Source organism: Triticum urartu, chromosome 7A, assembly GCF_056163025.1.
Source record: "Triticum urartu cultivar PI428250 chromosome 7A, HENAU_Tu73, whole genome shotgun sequence".
In the NCBI taxonomy this organism is placed as follows: Eukaryota; Viridiplantae; Streptophyta; class Magnoliopsida; order Poales; family Poaceae; genus Triticum; species Triticum urartu.
The window spans coordinates 508,669,054-508,690,141 of record NC_141879.1 but is presented as its reverse complement, the minus strand read 5'-3'; the positions used below and the strand labels follow the sequence as shown (position 1 = coordinate 508,690,141).

The 21,088-nt window shown below is 52.9% G+C and overlaps 1 pseudogene; it reads left to right on the top strand.

The window, feature by feature from the left end:
* The first annotated feature begins 3,588 nt into the window (after nucleotides 1–3,588).
* LOC147960179 (protein FAR1-RELATED SEQUENCE 5-like) lies at nucleotides 3,589–6,096 on the top strand (annotated as a pseudogene).
* Nucleotides 6,097–21,088: the final 14,992 nt, after the last annotated feature.

Genomic DNA, 21,088 nt, shown 5'->3' with positions numbered 1-21,088 from the left:
CCCCCTGTGGACGGCCTCCTCCCTCTCCTCCTTTATATACAGGGGCAGGGGCACCCCAAAGCACAACAGTTGTTTCTTAGTCGTTTGATGCCCCCTCCACAGTTTACTCCTCCGGTCATATTGTCGTAGTGCTTAGGCGAAGCCCTGCGCGGATCACATCACCATCACCATCACCACGCCATCGTGCTGACGAAACTCTCCCTCGACACTTTGCTGGATCAAGAGTTCGAGGGATGTCATCGAGCTGAACGTGTGCTGAACACGGAGGTGTTGTATGTTCGACACTTGATCGGTTGGATCGTGAAGACGTTTGACTACATCAACCGCGTTAACCTAACGCTTCCGCTCTCGGTCTATGAGGGTACGTGGACACACTCTCCCCCTCTCGTTGCTATGCATCTCCTAGATAGATCTTGCGTGTTCGTAGGAATTTTTTTGAAATTGCATGCTACGTTCCCCAACAAGTACGTGGTGCAAGGATATCCTTTATGATTCACGTATTGATGAGGCAGACCAGGCGAAAATTGTTATTGTCATGTTGGCAATATGGACATCCTATTCCGAAACAACATAGCACATGACAGAGTGAGCATGAACCTGGTCCAGTCCATGAAGCACATCAGAGAATCCCAACTTTGTTGGAGCTTCCATTGGATCAGACCAGAATTTTGCTTGGTTTCGGATGGAGACCACCTGATCATGATTGGGTTAAAATCAACACAAAGGCTAGTGTCTCATCGAATGAAAATAAAAGTGGAGCAGTAGGATTAGCAAGAACTTCTACTACATTTATTGTTGTGCCTGGAGCGGTACCCCAATGTCACGGATCCACTAACAACAGAAGCTTTCACTCTGCGAGATGGAGTGATTTTTGCAAAGCTCTGGGGATTTTCGTGAGTGGTGATGGAAGTGGATTTCTTAGATGTGGTACAACTATGGAACTCGCGACGCTTCTCGCGCTTTATTGTAGCGACGTTACTTTTAGGGATCGAAGAGCTAGCCTCATTTTTTCTTTCTTTTGATAGTCAACATGTAATGAGAAATGCCAATCTATCGGCCCACTTGTGTGCAAAACACGCAAGCACACTTAGGGTTATCGGCTGTTGGATGGACTCCCCACCCGGCTTCCTCATGACCAACGTCATGGCTCATCATGTTGGTGCTAAGATTGTTTGAATAAAGCTCAAAGTTTCCTAGAAAAAAACATATTTTTTTTTGATTTTTGATAACCTTTACATTTGAGGTGTCAACTTCTCCGATTTAGGCTCGCCAACAACGAACCTAACTCGCAGGAGTACCATTGGAGCCGGATCGGATCCCGCGTCTCCCGAGCTCAGTGGCATGACCTCAAGCTTCACCACGATGTCACTCATCATTAGTACAAGCTCCATCTAGGGATGGGCACGAGGAGAGAAAAAGAGAGGCGGGGAAGGAGGGCTTTGGGAATGCGTGTAGAAGAATCATTCTCTTTGCTTTATCTATAAAGCGGGGTAAAAGTCTAATTCAAGAGAAAGAATCATTCTCAAAGAAAACAGACATCCATTCAGTAAACACGGCTAATCCGAGAGAAAGAATCATTCTCAAAGAAAATAGACATCCGTTCAGTAAACACGGACGGAAACCTCCCCTCTCCCTCGTCACTATAGCGAGAGGCGATTTTCTGAGAACTCCCGGTCAACCCACCTCACTCGCCGGCGATCTATGGTTTCCTCCGCCTCCGGCGGTCGCTCCGGCGGCGGGAGGTTGGGGAAACCGTGGATCTACACTTGTACATAGCATAGGGCTTGGTAGGGCCGCAGCCGGCGTCATCATGGAGGTGGAGATGGCGTCGGTGTGGTGTTTGTCGTCAGCTCGCTTCCCCTCTCGCGGCGGCGCTCCCTGGAGTTCCATCGCGCGGTGGCTGACTTCCCCGAGCCGCCGATCTACGGATCTGGCGCGCTCCTCGTGTCCCGGCCGGATCCTAGGTGGTGGAGGATCCGGAGGTTGAAGACGAAGGTGAAGATGACATTGGCATCCATCGCGACGAAGACGGCGTTCCTGCGAGTAGGATCTGTGGATCCGGCGATCGGCGATTTCCCGGATGCCACGGGGCTGGCTCCAATCCAAGGCCTGAGGTGGAGCAGCGGCAGCGGCGCGCCACCGACGGCTCCAGTTCGTCAGCCTAGTCGGGATCTAGAAGAAGGGCTTCTGTGTAATTTTCTTTTACTTCTGGGTCTTTCTGTAAGAACGATGGATTAATATTAGGGTCCGAATAACTGCCACACGTGTGGCATGGACGGGAACCCTCCCGCACGCCTTGTGTGGCATGGACGGGAATCGGCCCGCACGACCACGTACGCGCGCACAAAAGCACGGCCCGCACGTCTGGTGTGTGGCAACCCCGCCCGCACTGCCCCGTACGGGCCAGATGACCCGCTGCCCGCACGACCCAGCCGTTCCCGGCCTCCGATCCATCCCCTCTCTCGTCTGCCGCCATCGTCCCCCACCTCTCGAACCCCGACCTCCGTCGCCAGCCATCTCTGGTTGCCATGGCAACCAGGGCAGATCCGTAGGGCGCTCCCACCGCAAACCATACCCCAACCCTCCCCACCCCCAGCCCCCCACTCCAACCCAGCCCTCCAGAGACGATCATCTAAAACCAGGTGAAATCTCCCGATCTCATCCTTCTCATCCTTAAGGCTGAAAATCTCCCGATCTTGTACTGGGTCCATGCTATAAGGGTAGAACACTGCATGATTCAGTGTATATTTGCACTTGCCAGGCAGAGTACACCAGATCTGCCATGTACTACGTTTGACATTAACTTAAGTTCATAGTTTAATTGACGCAAGTAGTTGGGTATGAAATGGATGAGTAGGAATCCCTAAAAAAGGGCAGGAAGGACAATTTTTGGAATGAAGGGGGTGGGAAAAATTAATTGCCACTTGTGTATAGCGACAGTTGCCACCTCTCGTTGTCAGTAGCTGCCACCTATTTTGACCTGTTGCTTGCCATCCCTATCTTCTATGTGCAAGCAGCAGAAGAATGCAATTCTTGTGGATTGTTGATGCCTTCTTATTCGTCCAGTGATTGAGAACACATCGGAAAGAAGCGAGACACGGAAAGAATGAATCACGAAGATGGCGCTGATGCTTGGGGTTCTCAAAGGCCAGAAACGCCCCCTTGGGATGCATCAGAGTACAGTCAACTCATCTCTGCAGGGCCGTTGCTGCCACTACTAGAACAGTATGCAGGCGTAGGTATTATGTGTGATAACAAAAGAAGAGAACAGTTGCCATCTTCACAACGATGAAGATGACATTCTACTTATGTCATACACTGTCATTTTTTCGCAGGTTCTTATGACCAAAACACTCGTAGGGGGCCCCCGTGGCAAGTTCAGTCACAAGGCGCTAACAATAACAAATGTACGGGCATCCAACTTCAACTAGCTAGTATGTCTAATCAAGGTAATGCAAAACGAAAAAAGAGCACATACTGCTGTGGACATGAAAAATGAACATGCAAAAAAACTGGCAAAAGGACTCACGAGTTATCACGGGTGAAAATGCAGAGCCTTCATGCAGCATGTAGCATCAAGCAGCACCCATGTACCTGCCATCGACGTCATACACAGGTGAGTCCATAAAAAAAGTGAAGTTGCGGATGCTCAATTAGCAGAAGGAGCATAGTTGACAACTACAATTGCCATGACTGGACATCTATAGTTGCCATGAATTGAAAACTACACTTCTCATCCCTGGACAACTGTTGTTGCCATCCCTGGACACCTGTAGTTGCCATGGAGGAACAACTGCAGTTGCCATGCCAGTGCAACTACATTTGCCATGCCATGGCAACTGTAGTTGCCATACAGGAACAACTGCGGTTGCCATACCGACGCAACTACAGTTGCCATGCCAGTAAAACTGCAGTTACCACATCAGGGGCAACTGCAGTTGCCGTGCTAGCACAAAACTGCATTTGCCATGAATTGACCAACCACTACTATGCTTACAGGTTATTACGCTGGTGGTAACTCGGCAAACGTCTCATGGCAAGCTTCACAAATTGCAGGTGGAGCACGTCATTATGGTGTCACAGACCACACAAGATGGTCAAATGGAGCACAACAAGGTAAGGAAAAAATTTGAACCACAAAAAACAGCGCTACATTTGTTATTTGTAGTTATTTGTAAACAAAACAATTAGTTGCCATGTTTGTTGAACAGTAGCTGCCATGACTGGACAGCTACAGCTGCCATACATGTCCACGCACAGACTCACGGCTTGCTGTTTGAAATGATGTCATGCCAAATCGCTCGAAGATGGTGTGATCCATTGCGATGCACATGTTATCCAAACAAAAAATTTACTCTCGTACCTATTTTTTCTATTACAGGGCCTACAACTACACTGAACAGCGGCGCGGGGACATCTACGGCGGGGAGCTCCGAGCGCACGGAAGATGCGTTCCACCAGCCAGCAGACAATCATGCCGCAAACAATTTCGAGTCAGAGTCGGGAATGGCAATCATTCCAGCAATGCCGACAAGCACCCCTTTGAACACAAGCACTGGCAACACTCAATTAGATGGAACTGCCGCCGATACCGAAGTGAGTGATGAAACTGACGACGACGCACAAGGGGATGAAGATGGTGGGCAATCAGAGATCGTGGTACCTCAGCCACCGTACATTGGGTAGAGATTTGAATCGTTCGAACAAGCAAAGGAATACTACCAGACATATGCAAAGTTCCATGGATTTGCGGTCAACACCGAGTACCATAGGAAAATTAAGAAAACTAACGAGTACAGCAGAGGTGAGATGAGGTGCCACAAGGCACGAAGGAACAAGAAGGGGAAAGTTGTTGCGCCTATCGTTCCGGAACGAAAGAGAGGTATCATTCTCAAGACTGAGTGCCCTGTCCGGTGTAAGCTAAACGTAGATGGAGCACAGTGGGTGGTCAATGAATATTTTGACGAGCACAACCACCAACTCATAAAGAAGTTCGACCTGGTAAAATTTCTGACCGCCCACAGAGGGTTCACCCCCGTCGAAAGGCAATTCGTAAAGCTGCTACATGATTGTAACGTCGGTCCATCAAGAATGGTACATATACTATCTCTCATCCACAGCAAAAAGGGGACTCTGAGTAGCATGCCGTACATACCAGCTGACGTCACAAACCTACAGGCCAAGTACCGTAGAGAGAGCAAGTTGGCAGACATAGAGGCCACAATGGCCTACTTCGATGAAAAAACGAAGGAAGATCCAGATTTCTTCTACAGGATAAGGTTGGACGATGAGGACCGTGTCAGGAACATGTATTGGGTGGATGGTGCTGCAAGGAGAGCCTACAAACATTTCCGAGATTGCATTTCATTCGACGCAATGTACCTCACCAATATGTACAAGATGCCATGCGCTCCGTTCATAGGAATAAATAACCACAATCAGTTGTTGCAGTTCGGCTGCGGGCTCGTCCGGAATGAAGACACAGATGGGTACGTTTGGCTGTTCAAGACCTTCTTGGAGTGCATGGATGGACTTGCTCCGATGAACATAACAACAGACCAAGATTTCAGCATGCGTGCAGGCATAGAGGAGGTCTTTCTATTGGCAGTGCACAGGCACTGCAGGTGGCACATTATAAAGAAGGCTGAGGAGACGCTAGGACCGTTCTTTGCTGACCGTCCAGAGCTGCACAAGGTATACGAGCTGTGCGTGGACCACAGCTTGACGGTGGAGGAGTTTGAAAGGAGCTGGATGGCCATGACTGAAACACATCAAGTCCAAGACAACGAGACTCTTGTTAGCCTATGGGAGAAGCGAATGTACTGGGTGCCGGCCTACTTCATGCAGTGCTTCTTCCCCTTTCTGCAGACTACGCAGCGCAGCAAGGGGTTCAATGCTATTTTGAAGCGGTACGTCAGCCCTGGCAACTCACTGCTACAGTTTGCCAAGCAGTACACAACTTTGCAACAAAAAATTCTGGGATCTGAGCTACAGCAAGAAGCGACCACAGCACTAAAGCAGCCAAAATTGCTAACGTATTTACCGATAGAGAGGCAAATGAGCAAGATATACACCAACAAGATCTTTAACAAGTAAGTCAGTTGCGTTACAGTCTTATTTGCAGAAAAAGCACCAAGTCAGTAGGTGCCTTATAGAGTGCAATGCAGTTGCCATGTTTAATGAAATACTGTTTGCCATGCTTACTCAGCTGCATGATGCCATGTTCAATGAAAATTCTGTTTTGCCATGCTTGCTCGGGTGCATTTTCATTGTTGAATGAAGTTCAGTTGCCATATTTAATGCACTGTGCTTCCATTGGGCCATGTTGGCATGAAAATGCCAATGTCAACTGGAAAAAATGTTATATTGGCGACACATATGCTGAAATGCAGTTGCCATGTTTAATAAAATGCATCTGCCATGTTTGTTGAAATGCAATTGACATATTTACTCAACTGTAGATGCCATGTTTAAAATAAAAGGGCAGTTGCCATGTTTTATGCAATGTGCATCCATTGGGGAATGTTGGTGTGGAAAAATGACGATGTCCAGTTGAAAATGTACTACAGTTGCCATGTCTAGTGTACTGCATTTGCCATGTCTAGTGTACTGCATTTGCCATGTTCAACGTACTATATTTGCCATGTTCAATGAACTATGTTTGCCATCTTCAAACAAAATGCATTTCTATTTCCATGACAACATAAGGTGGTACAAGAAAAGAGCGCATGATAGTTTAACAGAAAACACACAAAACTAGCAGATTCCAGGAAGAAATAAAGTGTGCCAGCATGTTCACGGCTTTCCAAGTGGATGAACATACGTTCAAGGTGTGTTCTATTTTGGGCATGTCAGATTCAGAACCTGAAGACCCGGACAAAGGAAGGAACTACTTCGTCAAAGCCTCGATAGGCGAAGGCGAGTACTACTGCCAATGCTGCAAGTTCGAACGGGACGGCATTGTGTGCTGTCACATACTAAAAGTAATGGACATGAACGCTGTGACACGGATGCCCGCCATTTCATAAGGCGGCGATGGACTTGGGACGCTGACGACGCGTTGGCGCCGCAGACAACACACGCAGTTCTGGCTGTGCATGACGAGAGACCTGAGTTAACCATGGAAGCCGTGAGGCACGTTGTGTTGACAAAGAACTATGCTGAGCTAATTGATGAAGCGTGCAAGAGTGATGAGACAGCGAGAGTCGCAGAAAAACACAGGAAGGCACCGAAAAGAGAGCTTGATGAGATCAAGAAGAGGAAAGCTGAGGAAGCCTTACACCGGTTCCCCCGCACATCAAGTGTGCCTTCATCCATGGGGCCATCATCTGAAAACTCGGAGATAGGATCTGGAACAGCAAGCACACAGACCCAGGTCAGGAACCCACCCTGTTCTATCACAAAGGGCCGTTCGAGAGAGATAAGGTACAAGTCGGGATTGGAGATCCAAGCAAAACACAAGAAAGCAAAAATTGGGGCGATGTGACATGGTCCTTGTGGACAGTTTGTTTTGTACCCTATATGATGAGAATTTTTTAAAAAAAAATTGGGAGAATGACTCTTGAGGGGCACCAGAAGTGGAAGGAAAATTCATTGAATGGATAAATGCAGTTGCCATGTTATGGGTACTTAATCTGTCATGTTATGTGTAGTTAATCTGCCATGTTATGTGTAGTTGGTCTGCCATGCTATTTTATACTAAATATGCCATGCTATTTTATAGTAAATATGCCATGCTATTTTATAGTAAATATGCCATGCTAGTTGTACTGGATCTGCCATTTTAGTTGTACTGGATCTGCCATGTTAGTTGTACTGTATCTGCCATGTTAATTATGCTGGATCTGCCATGTTGGTTGTATTGTATCTACCATGTTAGCTGTACTGAAAATATACCATGGTATTTGTAATGACTCTGCATGGCATATATTTCCATGACAATATGACACGGTTTAGAGACGCATAGTGTGTTGTGTGCAAATGTATGGGAAACAAGTTGGAAAAATCATAACGTGCATAAACCGCAACAAAGGTTGTGGCTACATGATCAACCTACCCATGCTAGCCGATGCAGTTAGCGATGAAAAAGAAGAAGCAAAACAGCCAAAATGAAAAACGACGATGACTTTCACTACCCATGTCTGATGAACTACATTTGCCATCTTTTATAAAACATCGTAGACGCATTCGAAACAGCAAACCGGTGCTAGAAACGATGAAACCATTGTAATAATGACAAACATAAAAACATATCTGCTGTAACGCCTAAAATAGGTTCATGTCCACACATATATTACAGAAACTATTCAAATGTCGCTCACACACCACCACTACATAGTTAGGCTACGCGGGGTTGCAGTCATAACATAGCACACAAACATAGTTTTCAACGAGAAACAAAGAGATAGTACCTTACATTCCACGGCAACAGAATGTAAGGTATGCGTCCGGTGTGTAACACCACGTGATCACTTGTACTTCTTGATGACTTTCTTGACAGCTTCCTCCATGAACTCGCGTGCTCCAGACCGCTTGTTGAAATCTTCATTCGTCAACCAGTTCCATGTGTAGATTTTCCGGAGCTCTACGACCGTTGCAGCTGTGATAGGGGGGACAATTCAGCCTTCCCACTTTGCAAAGTATTCCAGCGCGTGAAAGCCACAGTCCGACCTGCACAAGGAAAAGAGTCAGGTGAACACGCAAAAATGATAGTCGTAACAAAGATAGACTTCAATTCAGATGTGACAACAAAAGAGGGGTTGGATTGATGTAAATGGCACATGAAGGAAGGAAGAAATTACGTGTTCCCTTGCTTCGCAGTCGCCACATACTCGGTCGGGAAATGCCTGATCTGGACCTTTGAATGTTCATAGTGACGATTCCATGTATCTTTGAGGTTGTTAATGAAGAATTCGGCATGCGTAGTAAGGTCTGCATCAGCTTCCGAACGGATTGAATCAAGCACCTCGAAACGTTGGTTCTTCAGGTCAAGACAGATCGCATAGTGGTGACCACACTTGTCGCGTGGATCATGTGGTGCAAGCTCCTGGAACATGGGGAACATGACCTGCATTTAAAAGTGAACAAATGAGAAGCAGAGTTCACGTAAAGAACAGCAGAGGGACAAAAAAATTAGAATCACGTAGAATGTTTGGTTATGTGCCGTGTATTTTACTATCAAGTTGCCACATAGTTTGCACGGGATGAAAAAAAAAGAAGTCAGTGTGCACGGCAGCTGTTGCCACATGAAAACATCTGCCACATAAACACAAAAGTGCAGATGGTGGCAAAAAAACCACACCATGTGAAAAAACATTGCAGACAGGGAAGGAGTACTCACATATTTCTTCAGTGTGAGCTTGAATTCACCGTGTTGAGCAAAATTCTTCCTCAGGATTTTGTGGTGGAAGTCACCATCCCATATTTTGCAGGTCACATTGTAATGCATGATTATCTTGTCGGCACACACATCGGTGTGATTGTTGATGTAGTCGATCCTGCATGCAACTACATTCGTCGACATTTTACCGTTTGGCCTAACGGACTCGGCAAGATCACCCAGCTCGACGTACGTCGCTCCGCACTGAATGACTTTGGTTCTGTCCAAACATAAGCTGTATGAAAACGATATGACATGGAATAATCATGCCTACTAAGTAAAAATACATGAAAGTACGAAGAAGATGAATGGTAAAAAAGGAGCAAAGCAAAATGAGAGATTATGGGGTGTGGTCGTTTACGCTTTAAGCTCCTTCACGTGCTTGCTGCTGGCCCTCGCATTTCCAAACCGCTTGACGATATCGTACAGCTAGTTCTGTTCCTTAGTGGCCTTGAATTCGGGCTCGTATTCTTCCGCGGGAGGTGGGTGAACTACCCTCTGCTGCCTCACAGAACCAGGAGTGGCACTCCTAATGGTATCCTCAGATATCGTATCTGCAGGCACGTTGGAACTTGATTGCCCTTGCCCTCATGAGGACCTCCTCTGCAATGCTGCCTCCTCAATCCTGCGGTAAGCTTCGTCAAGTGACAGTGAAATCTCCTCAGGGGTGGCTACAATGATAAAAAAAAGTGAGTTAGGATACCTAGAAAATCAAAAACAGATGGATTGTGAGAAGATAGGGTGCATGATGTGAGATGTAGGTAGAAAAAGTGGGGCAGTTGCCATTGTCGGCGTTCTGGGAACAGGGGTCCCCGGACTTGCCTGCCTGCGGCCTGCGGCGTGGCTCAAGGGGGGGCCCAGCACGGCCCATCTTCATCAACACAGACCCAACACCCTCGCGAGGGGCCAAGCCTCGCGGGGCGGACGGCACGGAGCTTCCTCAGGCACGGCCTCATCAGGCTGGCTCGCGAGGAGGCGGAGAAATCAAGGCGGGGTACCTCACGAGGTGCCCGTGACGCAAGCCATGACGACCAAGGGCGCCAGGCGGGTGCCAGCCCGCGCAGTGTCCTCCTTTCCTCTTTGGTGCAAAGGGGGCAAGCGCAGCCACGGAGTACTGAGGCATCAGGCAAAGGTTGCCATTTCGGTGCAACGAGACCAAGACCAGGAAGACTGCAAGATGGAGGTCATCGTGGAGCCCAAGACGGCGTCACCACCAGAGCTTTGTGCAGGCGAAGACTACTTTTGTCAGGGTAGCGAGTACTAGCTGTCCCCCTTTAAATTAGCCCGCCATTGTTGGCTCCCTTCCCGCTCGATATTTGGGAAGAGGACCAGGGCCTCTATAAATAGGACCAGCCACCCACAGAAGAGAGGGGTTCGGAGGGGTTCGGTCAAAGAGAGAGAGAGAGAGAGAAGGGTGGCTGAACTCCTCCCAGCAGTTCATCGCCCCAGCCAAGAACAGACCCTCGCGAGGCTTTTCTTCCTTGTATCATTCATTATCATCAGCCCAAGAGGCAATCCACCACGCCACACACTGGAGTAGGGTATTACACCACAACGGTGGCCCGAATCAGTATAAATCCTGTGTCTCTTGTGTTGTTCTTTCCATAGCTTAGATCTTAGCGAGGCGGAGGGGTGCAGGAAGGTAGGAAGCGAAATCTCCGCGCGCACCCCAGTGTTCGAACCTCAAGGGTCTGCCGGAACCCGAAATCCGACATTTGGCGCGCCAGGTAGGGGTGCACCGGAGTTTTCTCTTCCGCCACCGCCACGGCCTGCCTCGCGATGAGTAGCGCGTCGCCCGCTCCGGCCGCTGGCGCTAGCACGGGGGCCAAGGGGCTCCGAGCCCTGGCCCCAGCCCTGCAACGGGTACGGTGGCCGGACGAGTTCAAGCCAACGACGCCGCCGTGCTACGGCGGCGTGACAGATCCGTTGGCCTTCTTGTTGGCGAGCGAGGAGGCCCTCCTCGAAGCTGGAGGTGACGATAGGGTCATGGCCAACTGGCTCCCCATGGCTCCCACCGGCGCTCCGCGCACATGGCTGCTCCACCCGCCGGCAGCCTCCGTGGCCTCTTGGGAAGAGCCCCGCGGCCTCTTCCCCGCCCATCGCGCTACACCAACACCCCCGGTCGTCGCGGCCCTCCTGGGCGGCTCACAGGCGCCGCCTACAAGTCACCACGTCAAGCCGTTCATCCGCCAGGTCAGTGCCGCTTCCACGCGGCAGGGGGCTCTCCCGGACCGGGCAGCGCCCAAGGCCAGCCTGACCTTCAGCTCGGAGGACCACCCTCCCAACTCGGCCTGCTCGGGTGCGCTCCCCATGCTGTGCACCCCCACCATCTGCCAGGTGGCCGTCACCAGAACTCTCATCGATGGCGGTGCGGGCCTCAGCATGCTCTCAGTCGAGGCCTTCGACCTCCTCCGCATACCCCTGGAATGGCTGCAACCCAGCCAGCCCTTCTCAGGCGTTGGGGGCGGATCATCCAGCTCCTTGGGACAGATCCGGCTCCCAGTAACCTTCGGCACCTACAACAACTTCCGTACGGAGCTGGTCGACTTCGACATCGCCCCCATCGGCCTCCCCTACAACGCCATCCTCGGCTACCCAGCGCTGGCCCAATTCATGGCCGCGACGCACCCGGCGTACAACCTCATGAAGATGCCCGGGAGCAGCGGTGCCCTCACCGTGCACGGGGACACCGGAGACGCGCTGCGGGTGCTCAAGCTCGCCTTCAAGACGGCGGCGTTGGCGCGGCCCGCCGACTTGGAGACCCCCGAGCCCAAGGGGGCTGCACCCGCCAAGAAGAAACAGTTGTTCACCCAGGACAAGGCAGAAACCAAGCAGATACCCGTCGATGAGGACGGGTCCACCAACGCCACTTTCACCATAGGCGCCAACCTCGAACCCGAGCAGGAGGAGGCCCTGGTCGGGTTCCTGCGCGCAAACAAGAAGGTATTTGCTTGGGAGCCTGACCAGTTGGCAGGGATCCCTAGGAGAGTAATCGAGCATCACCTCAATGTGTGCCCCAACGTGCGCCCTATGAAGCAGAAGGCCAGGCGGCAGTCCACAGAAAAGCAGGCCTTCATCGTCCAAGAGACCCGCAAATTAGAAGCCGCTAGGGTCATTCGCGAGGTCCGATACCCGGATTGGTTGGCCAACCCTGTCGTTGTGCCAAAGAAGGGAGGGAAGGAGCGCATGTATGTCGACTTCACCAACCTCAACAAAGCATGCCCGCAAGATCCGTTCCCGCTTCCCCGCATTGACCAGATCGTCGATTCCACCGTGGAATGCGACCTGCTATGCTTCTTGGATGCCTTTTCTGGGTATCACCAGATCAAGATGGCGGTGGAAGACATCAAAAAGACAGCCTTCCTAACCCCGTGTGGGGTGTACTGCTACACGTGCATGCCATTCGGGCTGCGTAACACAGAGGCGACCTTTCAGCAGCTGATGGACATCACCTTGGGCCCGCAGCTCGGGAAGAATGTTGAAGCTTACGTCGATGACATCGTGGTAAAGTCTCGGGAGGCCAGGACCCTGATACAAGACCTGGAGGAAACCTTCACGAGCCTCAACGCAGTGAACCTACGGCTCAACCCAGAGAAGTGTGTGTTCGGAGTCCCCTCGGGCAAGCTCTTGGGTTTCCTCGTGTCCCACCGAGGCATCGAGGCTAACCCGGAAAAGGTCAAGGCGGTGGAAGACATGAGCCCGCCAAAGACCCTCAGAGAAATGCAGAAGCTCACCGGGCGCGTGACCGCGCTAGGGCGCTTCATCTCCAAGTTGGGGGAATGAGCGCTGCCCTTATTCCAGCTAATGAAGAAAAAGGGGCCCTTTGAGTGGACTGAAGAGGCCGACAAGGCGTTCCAGGATCTCAAGAGATACCTGACCAGCCCACCGGTCATGGTGGCTCTGCGCCCTCAAGAGCCCCTGGTGCTTTACCTCGCCGCCACTCCGTACTCCGCTAGCGCAGCCCTGGTGGCGGTTAGAGAGGAGCGTCGAATCAAAACCGCAGCAGCAGCCCGGGACAAGGCAAAGCATGAACAAGGAAGACCCATAGAAACCGCCACCGCGGCTGAGGAGGATCAGCCGCCGCAGAGGAGTGCACCGGAGACGGAAGAGGCTCCTCCCCCAGATGGCCAGCCTCAGGAGGCCTCGTCGCCTCAAGAGGCGCCATGGTCTCCGAAGGGAGCCGCCAGCACTGATGCGCCCAACCTCGTGGAGCACCCGGTGTACTTCGTCAGCACGGTGTTGCGGGATGCGAGGGCACGGTACCCCATGCCTCAGAAACTCCTCCTCGCATTACTGGTGGCCTCGCGCAAGCTGCGGCACTATTTTCAGGGTCACCCCATCAAGGTCGTCTCGACATACCCCCTGGAGAGAGTGCTCAGGAGCCCTAACTCAGCTGGAAGGGTCGCTGAGTGCAACATAGAGCTGCAAGCGTTTCAGCTCGAATTCAGCACTACCAGAGTCATCAAGGGAGCAGTGTTGGCGGATTTTGTGGCAGAATGGACGGAGGCGCCAGGCCTCAAGGCCGACGAGGATCGGTACCTATCCCCGGGAAGCGAGGCGCCAGATGGCTGGGTCATGTACTTCGATGGGGCGTTCTCCAGGCATGGCGCTGGGGCTGGGGTGGTGCTTATATCGCCCACTCAGGACAAGCTCTATTACGCTGTGCAGCTCTGTTTCCAGCAAGGTGAAAAGGTCTCCAACAACATAGCGGAGTATGAAGGTTTAATAGCGGGCTTGAAGGCCGCAGCTGCCCTGGGGGTGAAACGCCTCACCATCAAGGGCGATTCGCAGCTCCTTGTCAATTTCTCCAACAAGGTGTATGAGCTGAAGGATGAGCACATGGAAGCCTACCTTGCGGAGGTCCGCAGGATGGAGAAGCAGTTCTGGGGGTTGGAGTTGCAGCATGTGCCCCGTGGAACCAATCAGGAGGCCGACGACATCGCCAAACGGGCGTCCAGACGGTTACCTCAGGAGCCTGGCGTTTTCGAGGAGCGGCTCTTCAAGCCCTCAACCTTGCCGTCATTATCAAACATGGCTCAGCCCCGGGAGGAACTCCCCCAGCCACCTGCCTCAGGAGCTCCGGCCTATGGCCCGGCCTCAGGAGCACGCCTGCTCCTGACGATGGAACCTCAGGAGGGATGTTGGATCACGGAGCTCCGGAGTTACTTAACGCAAGGGACCCTGCCGGAGAAGGAGGAGGAAGCGGAGCGAGTGGCACGCCAGGCCATGGCATACTGCATCAAGGATGGAGAGCTCTACCGGAGGCGACCAAACGATGTATCCCTGCGCTGCATCTCCAGGGAGCAAGGGAAGGAACTGCTGGAAGATATACACGACGGAGATTATGGACATCATTCATCATCACGGACCCTCGTCGGCAAGGCATTCCGCAGTGGGTTTTATTGGCCCACCGCGCTCAATGACGCCGTCGAACTAGTGAAAGCTTGTGAGGCCTGCCAGTTCCACGCCAAGCAGATCCATCAGCCAGCAGGAGGCCTGCAGACTATACCCCTTTCGTGGCCATTCGCAGTCTGGGGGCTAGACATCTTGGGCCCGTTTCCTCGGGCGCCAGGGGGCTACCGCTACCTCTACGTCGTCGTGGACAAGTTCATCAAGTGGGCTGAAGTAGAGGTTGTCCGCACCATTCCCGCGGGTTCCGCGGTCAAGTTCATCAAGGGCATCGTGAGCCGGTTCGGGGTGCCGAACCGCATCATCACGGACAACGGTTCACAGTTCACCAGTAACCTCTTCAAAACATACCGTGCTAACCTTGGAACGCAGATATGCTACGCTTCGATGGCGCACCCCCGAAGCAACGGCCAGGACGAGCGAGCCAACGCGGAGGTCCTAAGGGGCCTCAAGACCAGGACGTTCAAGAAGAAGCTGGAGGCCTGCGGCAGAGGTTGGTACGACGAGCTTCAGTCCGTGTTGTGGTCCATCCGCACAACCGCGACCAAGCCGACTGGAGAGACCCCGCTCTTCCTGGTCTACGGAGCCGAAGCGGTCCTCCCTCACGAGGTCAGACGTCGCTCCGCGTGGGTCCTGGTGTTCGACGAGGCGCAGCAGGACGCCATGCGGGGGATGAACCTCGTGCTGGGGGAGGAACGTCGCCGAGAAGCTGCGCTACGAGCGGCGAGGTACCAACAAGCACTGCGACGATATCACTGCCGCAACATCCGCCCCAGAACTCTCGAGGTAGGAGACCTCGTGCTCAGGCGGGTTCTCTCCAGGGAGGGGCTGCACAAGCTCTCTCCCATGTGGGAGGGCCTGTTCAAAGTTGTTCATGTTTCCAGGCCCGGCTCCGCGCGCTTGGAGACTCAGGAGGGGGTGCCAGTCCAGAACGCATGGAACATCCAGCACCTCCGGAGGTTCTACCCCTAAAAAGGCCCGGAGCCTGTGAAGAAGGTGAATGCCTGTGAAGCCATCGCGTTTTGGAAAAGGCCCAGAGCCTATGAAGAAGGCGAATGCCTGTGAAGCCATCGCGTTTTGGAAAAGGCCCGGAGCCTGTGAAGAAGGCGAATGCCTGTGAAGCCATCACGTTTTGGAAAAGGCCTGGAGCCTGTGAAGAAGGCGAATGCCTGTGAAGCTGTCGCGTTTTGGAAAAGGCCCAGAGCCTGTGAAGAAGGCGAATGCCTGTGAAGCCATCGCGTTTTGGAAAAGGCCCGGAGCCTGTGAAGAAGGCGAATGCATGTGAAGCTGTCGCATTTTGGAAAAGGCCCAGAGCCTGTGAAGAAGGCGAATGCCTATGAAGCTGTTGCGTTTTGGAAAAGGCCCGGGGCCTGTGAAGAAGGCCAATGCCTGTGAAGCTCGCCGCCCGTGACACTCTCACGTAATAATGAGTTGGGGCTGTACACGCCCCGGAGTCTCAGGAGCGCCGGCCTCAGGCCCTGGGGCTCCCTCCCACGCCCAGTGGCAGCACTTAGCTCCGCGCTGGTGAGAAGACGTCGAAGACTAGATTAGGTGCCGGACGCGGCTTTTCATTTGCTTTCCGCAGTTGTCTTGCTCCTTCTCATTCGAAGTTTTATTGAAGTTGTTGCCGTCTTTGGCTTGTGGTTCTTCGACTTTTCGCTCTCCCGCCTCGATTTCTCTTTTGCAAGGCCTCGCGAGGGAGGGGGACAGCTGAGCGCCCTCGCGAGTGTTCCTATCCTAGCCATTCAAAGGTTTCGCGACCTGGTCCCATTACAGGAGCACCCCTCCAGTCCGTGCCCCACGGGCACCGCGACACGAACACAGGGCCTGGGTCGGTCGCCCCCCACGGCTGGGGCCGGGAACTACCCACGCGCGGGCATGTAGCCGGAAGGCACGATAGCGGAAGCAAATGATGATTAATGGCAATAACCCAAACACGCCCCCGTGGGGCTCCACACTACTGTCTTTTTGCGCAGGAAAAAGGAAAAGAAAGAACAAATCAGGCGCAGCTCGCCTCACACCGGCCTGCAGGGAGGACTTGAGCCGCCCACGGGGCTCAGGCAGACTCCCTCTCGCGCTTCACCGAGGCGCGACGGCGGGTAGGCACGCCACCACCTCCCAAGCAGATATGACAGCGTGGAGGCTGACCGCGGCCACCGCTGGAGGAGTCGCCGCTTGAAGAAGAACCGGAGAAGCTTGAGGAACCCTGAGCGTCGCCAGTCACCCGAGCACTGTCCTCTCCATCATCATCGGAGCTGGGTTCCCGGCCGTGGTCGTCATCCTCAGGGCAGCACCCCACGCGGTGACCATCCTCCCCAAACACCCTCACATAGAGGGTGGCATCGCCGTCAAACTTGAAGTGCAGGATGCACTGACGCCTCAGGCCGCGCGCGCGGGCAAACGTCTGCCAACCGCGGGCCAAGGCCAGGCTCCCAGCTGCAGAGACCTCTAGTGAAGCCCATGAGGCCCGGCTGCAGCAGCCGTCAGCCTGGAGCCAGAAGCCGCCCGGGGCGCCGGCCGGGAGCTCGCCGAGGAGGAAGCGAGGAAGTGGAAGCCGGGTGCTAGTCGGCTCCGCCGACCACACAATGAACTCCAGCAGCACCTCTGCAGCACGAAAGCGCGGCCTAGGGGGACGCGCGACCGAAGCGCACCCCCCGGCCGCAGCAGTCCGACCGTCACCATGCTGGGAATCGTCTCCGCGGCCGCGGGGAGCTGCCGTGGAGACCACATGATGCTTGCGAGGGCGCCCCCGGCCGCGCTTGGGCGGGGAAGAGGCAGGCTCTACCCGGCGAACCTTCCCCTTCTCTGCGGCCGAGAACCTCCTCGACGGGGCCATGAAGAAGAAGGAGAAGCAAGGGAGAATGAACTGGAAGGGCGCACGCCAATCCGTACTTATAGTCGGCGAAGGCCAACCGGCCCCACTATCACAGGTAATCATGATCTGCTTTGCATGCATGGACTTGTCCAATCCGTGCAGTTGCCGAGGCGCCATGGGGAAGTGGAGACGCCCACGTCTAATCAACCGCCACGCGGTGCCCAAGACCGCATGCTGTTAGGGCCCGTGGCGCTTCGCTCTTGCCCTTCCGCCTCCCTGCACAGCCAAGTCCGGGCGCGCCTTGGGCCCGGGGGCTACTGTCGGCGTTCTGGGAATGGGGGTCCCCAGACTTGCCTGCATGCGGCCTGCGGCGTGGCTCAAGGGGGGACCCAGCATGGCCCATCTTCATCAACACAGACCCAAGACCCTCGCGAGGGGCCAAGCCTCGCGGGGCGGACGACACGGAGCTTCCTCAGGCACGGCCTCATCAGGCTGGCTCGCGAGGAGGCGGAGAGATCAAGGCGGGGTACCTCACGAGGTGCCCGTGACGCAAGCCATGACGACCAAGGGCGACAGGCGGGTGCCAGCCCACGCAGTGTCCTCCTTTCCTCTTTGGTGCAAAGGGGGCAAGCGCAGCCGCGGAGTACCGAGGCATCAGGCAAAGGTTGCCATTTCGGTGCAACGAGACCAAGACCAGGAAGACTGCAAGACAGAGGTCATCGTGGAGCCCAAGACGGCGTCACCACCAGAGCTTTGTGCATGCGAAGACTACTTTTGTCAGGGTAGCGAGTACTAGCTGTCCCCCTTTAAATTAGCCCGCCATTGTTGGCTGCCTTCCCGCTCGATATTTGGGAAGAGGACCAGGGCCTCTATAAATAGGACCAGCCACCCACAGAAGAGAGGGGTTCGGAGGGGTTCGATCAGAGAGAGAGAGAGAGAGAGAAGGGTGGCTGAACTCCTCCCAGCAGTTCATCGCCCCAGCCAAGAACAGACCCTCACGAGGTTGTTCTTCCTTGTATCATTCATTATCATCAGCCCAAGAGGCAATCCACCACGCCACACACTGGAGTAGGGTATTACACCACAATGGTGGCCCGAACCAATATAAACCCTGTGTCTCTTGTGTTGTTCTTTCCATAGCTTAGATCTTAGCGAGGCGGAGGGGTGCAGGAAGGTAGGAAGAGAAATCTCCACGCGCACCCCAGTGTTCGAACCTCAAGGGTCTGCCGGAACCCGAAATCCGACAGCCATGTGTTGTCCAACTATAGTGGCCATGTCGTAGCAACTACAATTGCCATGTAGTTGCACTGTAGTTGCCATCTAGTTGGACTGTAGTTGCCATGTCACAACAACTACATTTGCCATGTTGTGTCAACTCCACTTGCCATGTGATTGCCGTATGAAAAAATGCAGCATGGAAACAAAAAATGCAGGCGACATGGCGTGGCAAATCCAGTTGCCATGTGTAATGCACTGTATTTGCCATGTGACAGCAACTACAGTTACCATGATGAATCAACTTCAGTTGTCACGTGGTTGCCCAAATGTCAAAATGCAGCATGGCAGCAAAAGAAATGTAGGTGACATGGTACATCAAATCTAGTTGCCATGTCATCACATGTCAGTTGCCATCACAAGTGAGAACCCCCAAAAAATATGATTGGGACAAAAGTCAAACTACAAAGATGTATACAAGAAAAATCATAAGGACATGACAAGTGTACCTTGCACAATCGGCTCTGCGAACTTGAAAGCCTTCCTGCCCTCGACCATTGGCTACGCCATCATTGCGGGCATGCCTCCTGGGAAAGCAACGGCAACTGGCATAGGATCTTGCACCACCGGTTGATCTTGACTGATGCCAAGGCTGAAGCTCGGTGGGGTAAAGGCCATTGGGTGCCTCTCATTCCTACTGGCCGGACCACGGACGACTTGCGGGGCAGAATCTAAGGGTGAAAGATCGACAAACATATCTGAATCGGCCGCTACAGAATGATCGGCCTTATTTGCAGGGCGGGGCGTGTTGTCAGCGGTATCAGCCGCAGCTTTCATGACAATCTTCTTGTTTGGGCTGTAGGGGACACCGACATTGACTAGGAGCCTGGAGGTGCGCAGATTTATGTTAGGGATTTCCACTGCGGGTAAAGGCGCAGTCTGATTCGGTTTTTCACCATCATCACTCGTGCCCGGCTTGACACCTGCATCAGTTGTGCTCCGATCTTCCGGTTTCTCCATCACATTGCTTTTGGCAGGTGGCGGGAACAGTGTGGACGCAGCAACATAACCAGACTTGTCTCTCCTGCTCTTAGCTACAGCCGGTGCGTTGGGTATGTCTATTGGTTGCTTGCGGGGGCTACGACGCCTAGGTGGAAGACCAGCACACGAAACAGTCGCCTTAGCAGTATCTGCACCGACAGGAGCTGGAGCTGTTGTGCCAGGACTCTCACCTGTAGATGGCATATCCTTGTGAACTGCCGCCTCGCCCGCTTCTGTCGTGGACACAGGAGTGCCACCACGCACGCGCTTGGAATCAGTGTTAGATGAGCGGGAATCTTCCTTGCTTAGGTTCGTCTCGGGAGCGTCCACTTCAACACTTGCTGATGGGGTGGCATGGCTCACAGCAGCATCCTTCATTGCCAGAAGAGTTGGCAATATTTCAGTTGTCCTGGCAGATACCGACTCGTCACTCCCCGATGTATGGATGCCTGTTGTTGTAGCCTGCACATCTACAGCCGGCGGAGATGGTCGGCCACTTGCATCAGAGTTGGTGGGAGCGGTCAACGGTGCAGCAGCAGTATTGTCTCCTGGTGCCTCATGTACATCTGAGTTGCCCCCTGTTGACAACTTTGAATGCAGGCGTTCGAGCGGGTCCTTACTGATATGCTTGGCCCCGCGCGTAGTAGTCTTCTTCACCCTGCAAAAAAAGCACACGAAAAAGGTATTAAAAAGTGAACAAAAATATGTTTGCCTTGGTAGAAATCTTAAAAAAATGAGAAAAAAGTGGAAAAGCTGGTAGTTGCCATGTAAGGGGAACGTGAGTTGCCATGTGTCATAATTAGCAGTTGCCATCCAGTAGCAGTTGCCATGTTAGCCAAAATTGAAGAATGAAAAAAATGTCTGATCTGCCATGAATGCAATTTCAAACCTAGGTGTGGGATGAGCTCACAAGCCAACGGTAAAGATGGTAGTTGCCATTAGGTACATAAAGTTACCATTTGGCCTAGATTCCAGTTGCCATGTAAAAACAATAGGATTTGCCATACACTTAAGAAGGAAAGGAAAAAATCATTTGGAGAACAGCAGTTGCCACGTGGGGGGCGATGACAGAAGACAATGTGACAAGCTAAACGGATGCATTGGAAAATCAAGAAAGTATAGCGCTATGTCAATGAAAGCGGATGAAAAAACCTACTTCCTGACTGCCTTCCTCATGTCTGGCAACACGACAGGATCCCCGGTGTTGGTCGTCGTCGTGCGAGGAGATG